Below are 5,792 nucleotides of genomic sequence, written 5' to 3' on the forward strand. Positions count from 1 at the left end.
AAAACATTACAGACATTACAAGTCCTCCTGTACAAGAAAACTCAACTCAGCACATTCTGTACATACCCGTTCACACTGTCATAGGTATAAATGATGTAATGAAAACTCACAGAGATACAGCTCCTTGAATGCAATAGGACAGTGAATGTTAATGCTGTAATTCAGCTGACAGTGATAGAGTCCCAGGTCAGACTGTTGGACCTTATGAATGAATATGGAGAAGTTTCCTGATTCAGAGAGACTGGTGAATGTTTTAATACGTCCACCTTTAAGGTCCCAGAACTTCATTTCTCCTTTCAAAGAGATCTCCAGCAGGTTGTGTTGTGTTGTGTTGATGTGACTCCACACTACAGCTATATCTGCAGTCTTGTGAGAGCCAAGGAGGACTGGCTCAAAATAACATGGCAGCAGAACATCAGAGAGCAGCTCTGTGCTTTGGTTTCTGACACATTGTTTTCTATGTGCTCTCACACCTGTCAAAACCACAGCAAGAGTTAATCACTTCTATTTATCTCAGTTATTTCAGTAATGATTCAGTTTCAGATAGAAAGAATGAAAAGTTATTTTCAACAAGTTATTACAGTTTAAGCTGCTATTTATTTCATATGTCTTCAGCTTGTTTCGCACTGCCTGTTCATGTGTAAAAACAGCAAAAGACAGTATCTTTTCCTGCTTTCGCTGGCCCATTTGTTAAATGTGATACTAAAAAGGAAAATATTTCTGTGTTTGAATTTCATATTTCAGAATCTTTTCACATGGAGACAGACAGCTGTACATGAAAACAAGTAAGATGTATGGTGTGTGTGTGTGTGTGTGTGTGTGTGTGTGTGTGTGTGTGTGTGCATGTGTAATAATATCAGTGGGAAACAATGTGGAACATACTGATGTTTATCTCCTGGTAGGCGACACTGCAGTTGGTTTTACTGAACAGTTCACAGTGGTAAACACCTTCATCAAATGGTTGGACCCTCTGGAGGAGGATGGAGAAGTTTCCAGAATCAGAATGTTTGTAGAATGTCTTAAGACGTCTGCATTTATTGTTCCAGTGTTTTACTCCACTCTTCAGTTTGATCTCCAGCAGACTGATAGTTGTGTTCTGAGACCACACAACAGCTCCATCTGAAGTTGTGTTAAAAGCCAAAGAGCCCTGACTCAAAGTGACATGGTAACAGAATATCCTTGGGATGAATAAGGTATCTATCTATCTATCTATCTATCTATCTATCTATCTATCTATCTATCTATCTATCTATCTATCTATCTATCAGACCCCATCTCAGTGATTAAACTTGTGCTGTTGATCAGTTTTCTAACATATTCACTTCCTCCTATAGCAAGACAATGCCATCACCAACAATATGCATTTTAAAATGTAATGGAAGGTTAACACACAAACTATTTTAAGTTATGGAAAGCCGAAACAGATACAGTCGTTTAGGTTGTGAATGGAAAACGAGAATGAAATGTTATTTAGGTAACTGAATGCTTGATCTTCTGTATTTCCACAGCAGTGGGAGACAGTAAAATCACATTAACCTGTTTTATCACTTACCACAAAGATAAGGTAAAGAAGAAAACAGCCACACAGCCCAGTGTTTGAATCTGTCAGAAAGCATTTTATGTCACTTAATCTCTCTGTGGTAGATGAGATCACAATGATAAACAGGATTTAAGATCCTGTTTTGAGCTTCTTCACAATGAACAGCACTGAGATCATCCAGTGCTGCTCAATGATGAATGGGTTTGGAACGATTAATGGGTTTCCATATGTTTTTATTTGGGAGGTTTTTGTGTGTGTGTGTGTGTGTGTGTGTGTGTGTACTGCAGACATGGGGTTTGGTAAATAATGTGTTGTTTTGGAAATTCATTTTATGGTAATGCAGCTGTTGTACTTCAATGTAAGACCTGCTCCTGCGATTCAGTGCCATTTGTCAACAGTTGTTCAGAAAGGTTTCACAACACATTCTCACTCTCATCTCTGAACTGAATTTGTGTATCCTAAAGCAGACTTCTATGAGATTTTCTAAGAGTAATCCTCAGAAGCTTTATGAAACCCAGGTCTGATACCCAACGTAAATACCTTTTAACATGCGAGGAAATCCACAAAGAGAGGGAGAATATGCAACGTTCATGTGGGCAGAGCCAGGGTATGAGCTCTCCACTCTTGCAAGGCAACTATGCTAAACAAATCACTAAAGCTTAACCCTCACGCTGCGAGCAGGGTTCGAACCTGCGCGGGGAAACCCCATTGGATTTCAAGTCCAACGCCTTAACCTCTCGGCCATCGCAGCTATGCAAAGGCTGCCCCCTATCTGAGATCTGCAGAAAATTAGGGACCTAATACTGGGATCAAACTGGGACATGTCATTTTTTTTTAAAAGTATAGGTTTTTTGATTCATGTTACACTCTCTAAAAAACATGAAGACAAAACAATGAGTCCCCCTACCTCCATGAAGGCTGTTGTGCCACATAGAGGTAAAAGTCACATAAAGTTAAACCAAAACTGCACCTTTTCTTAGACCATTCATCATTCATTTCCACAGTAATTTCTTCGATACAGAACCAAGGCCTCTTTTTATTATGGTGTACCAGTAACATTTTGCGTGCTGGTAAATAATGAAGAATAGGCTACAAACATAAAACTGATCAAACAACTCAACCATGTCAACACATTAAGCATTTGGCATATAAAATGCTCAGGCTGCATGAACTCATCTTTATCAAAGAATTCTGCACACGTGGAAAAAGAACTTTTATATACCCATCTGTGGAGAAACAGACATGTCTTTAAAAGACACATGCAAACGTTTGGTCACTGTGAGTGAACAGTGAAGGGAGACAGACAGTTTAACTTCTTTAGAGCTTTTCAAAAGAATTCAGTTACTACAGAATTCAGTAACAGTCATGTTTTTGGGAATGTAGTTCTTTTTTTGTCCATGTGGGGTCCTCAGTCTTAGTTTTGGTTCCTGTTTGGTTCATTATTGTTGTATTGTTTGCACCTGTGTCTTGTTCTGTCTGTCTATTTAAGTCTTCTGTTCTGTTCAGTTCTTTGCTCAGTCTTGAGTTGTTACCCTGTGTGCAATTCCAGATCAAGCCTTCTTGTAAGCTAGTATTTTTGTGTGTTTTCTTGGATTGCCTCCTGTTGCTGAACCTGTTTTTGCCTGTTTTGTTGGACTAAGATTCTGCCTGCTGTTTTCCCTGGATTTGACATTGGATATCTCTGCTTACTGGTTTTTGTCTTCTGCCTGGATTTGTTTTCTGACTTTTGCCTGACCCCCTTGGATACCTCTGCCCAGATTTACCTATTAAAAGGAACCACCTTACTGAATTACTTTTACCTTGCTCTCTGTCTACCACTTGGTGGCACAAGGGTAAGGCCCTGGGCTTTCCATGCCAGAGTCCCAGGTTTGATTCCCAGGTCAATTGTTACAGTAACCTAAAATGCCTTCACTTCTCAGTGTCCCTCACACACTTGAGAAACAGGAGAGAGGAGAGCATACTTTGTGGAACCTTCTAAGGGTGGGCAAATCCAGTCCTAGAGGGCCAGTGTCCTGCCGGTTTTTGTTTTCACCTCTTAGCTACCTGTTGATTTTCACTTTGAAAACAGGCGTGCATGCTCTTCAGCCAATCAGAGACTGTATTTAGTCGGTCGCCAAGAAAAACAGCGGGACCATGGCCCTCCAGGACTGGATTTGCCCACCCCTGTTCTAAGAAGTCCTCCAACACCAGGAACTCTTCGAACTGGTGCTGCCAATGCCAGGACAGGGAGCACTTTGAGAGCAAGACCATGCAAACATGGGTGTATGTCCTTGTTTTTAAATCAGAACATGAGGACATCCTCTAATTCTGGATGTCCTCAAAATATTTCATAACCTGAAATGCATCAGTGTGAGTGCTACACTTCCTTGTATGAGTTTTACACTTTGTCAGAGGTGGAAGAACCTTTAGAAATTGGAGGAGAAACCAGAGGTGGTTTTACTGTTGACAATTCTTCATGGATGTCTTCAACAGTAATGCTTTCAGACAGATGGGAGATGGTCTTGTGTGCTGAGATGAGTGGCTTAGCTAACATATGTCAGTATTCTACATAGGCTCATTTATTCTCAACACTGATTCTTAAGTGTCCCTACACGTTTGGTGCATTTTTTTTGTTTTTGCTTTTGTTTCTCGTGTGTGTGTGTGTGTGTGTGTGTGTGTGTGTGTGTGTGTGTGTGTGTGTGTGTGTGTGTGTGTGTGTGTGTGTTAGTCCCTCCGGTGGTGTTTCTGGAGGTTTTGCCCAGCTAATGAGGAAACTGAATGGGAAGAACCAGCAATGTCATTAAGATGTGTCCCATCCTGACAGGCTTTCCATCACGTCCCATGCACATTCACCTTTGTAGTTTTCATGCAGGTAAGATTTTAGTTCTTTAGCCTTGAGGCATAAATTATTGTTGGGCTGTAATGTTCAAAAAGCTTAGGCCACCCAGGAAAATGCCTGTCGGCCGAAAGCTTGTAAGAATCTAACACAGGACAACCTGAAATAGGTGCACAGCATAAATGAACTGCGTCAGTTTTGTGCCCTGGTTTCGCAAATATTCTTTTGGTCATTTGATAACCTGTCATATATGCGTGCCAAATAAATAAAGCAGTTTGCATTTTCATTTACATAAACAGTGGTTATCAGTATTAATCCAGAAAATGTCAAGGAAGGGACAATATATGGTACTTAACACTGAATAGTTTGTTAACTTTCAGATGTCTTGAAATCAGTTTACAGTCGCCATAAATATAAATCCATAGCCTCTTTAGCACTCACCTTTTGTCTGATATCAGAATAAGTCATGTATCAATCTCTTCCGATTCCACAGATAATGACAATGAACTCAACATATTCAAAAGTGCCACTAGGGGGAGCCGTAAGTATGATGTTAAGCTTAAAACCTCTTGGCTGCGAGTGAAGTGTAAAGGTGCAATCTTTACAGTTGTACTGACATTGATTTAATCATGATTTAAGGCAGATTTCAGTACACTAGATTAAAGCCAGAATTCATGCCAATGCAATACATGTTTTTGATTTTTAAAACAATGCTCTCTCTCTCTCTCGCTCTCTCTCTCTCTCTCTCTCTCTCTCTCTCTCTCTCTCTCTCTCTCTCTCTCTCTCTCTCTCTCTCTCTCTCCCCCCTCAGACCCTGTATCAGAAAATGGTATCTACCATTGCAACATGAGTCTGACATCATACACAGATGAACACTATGTGGTCCCAGACTCTCTCTGTACCTACATACAGAATTGTGGTCTCAGTCGGCGGGGAAGGTCGACATCAGAGAATTTCTAAATAGGAGAGAACTTCCACTCTCAGAACTTCCTGTTTCATGGGGGGGCACTCGTGAGACAGTCCAGAACGAATGGGGGCCCATGGAGCTGTACCCCCCAAAATGTAACTGTCATGGGCTAAATTTTTTTAACTTTCAATTTCCACTATGTTTTCGATATAGGGGTTGAGAAAATAGATATAGTTCCATTTTTGTTTTTTTTTTTTTCGTTTTTTCACTGCTCTGTGTAGATGGGCTCTGGTTGACACATTTCGGTAAACTGACACGTAACCGCTGGGCTGTAGCCACTAGCTGCCTGAGACTATGTAGATCAAAGACAGGAAAAGAAGCGTCATTGGGTCGCACAACACTTCATGCATTACGTAGGCCTGACATTAGCGACACGAACATAACACACCCCAGTAACGCCACAAATCTCTTCAGAAAAATGCGCAGCATTCACGCGAAGCTTCCTGATGATGTACAACAGAAGATAAACG

General features: G+C 40.7%; 1 non-coding gene across 1 annotated transcript; it reads right to left on the minus strand.

The window, feature by feature from the left end:
• Positions 1–2,209: 2,209 nt before the first annotated feature.
• trnas-uga (transfer RNA serine (anticodon UGA)) lies at positions 2,210–2,291 on the minus strand. Its single transcript has one exon. It is a non-coding gene; the product is annotated as a tRNA-Ser (tRNA).
• Positions 2,292–5,792: the final 3,501 nt, after the last annotated feature.

Source organism: Chanos chanos, chromosome 15 (genome assembly GCF_902362185.1).
Source record: "Chanos chanos chromosome 15, fChaCha1.1, whole genome shotgun sequence".
Classification (NCBI taxonomy): domain Eukaryota; kingdom Metazoa; phylum Chordata; class Actinopteri; order Gonorynchiformes; family Chanidae; genus Chanos; species Chanos chanos.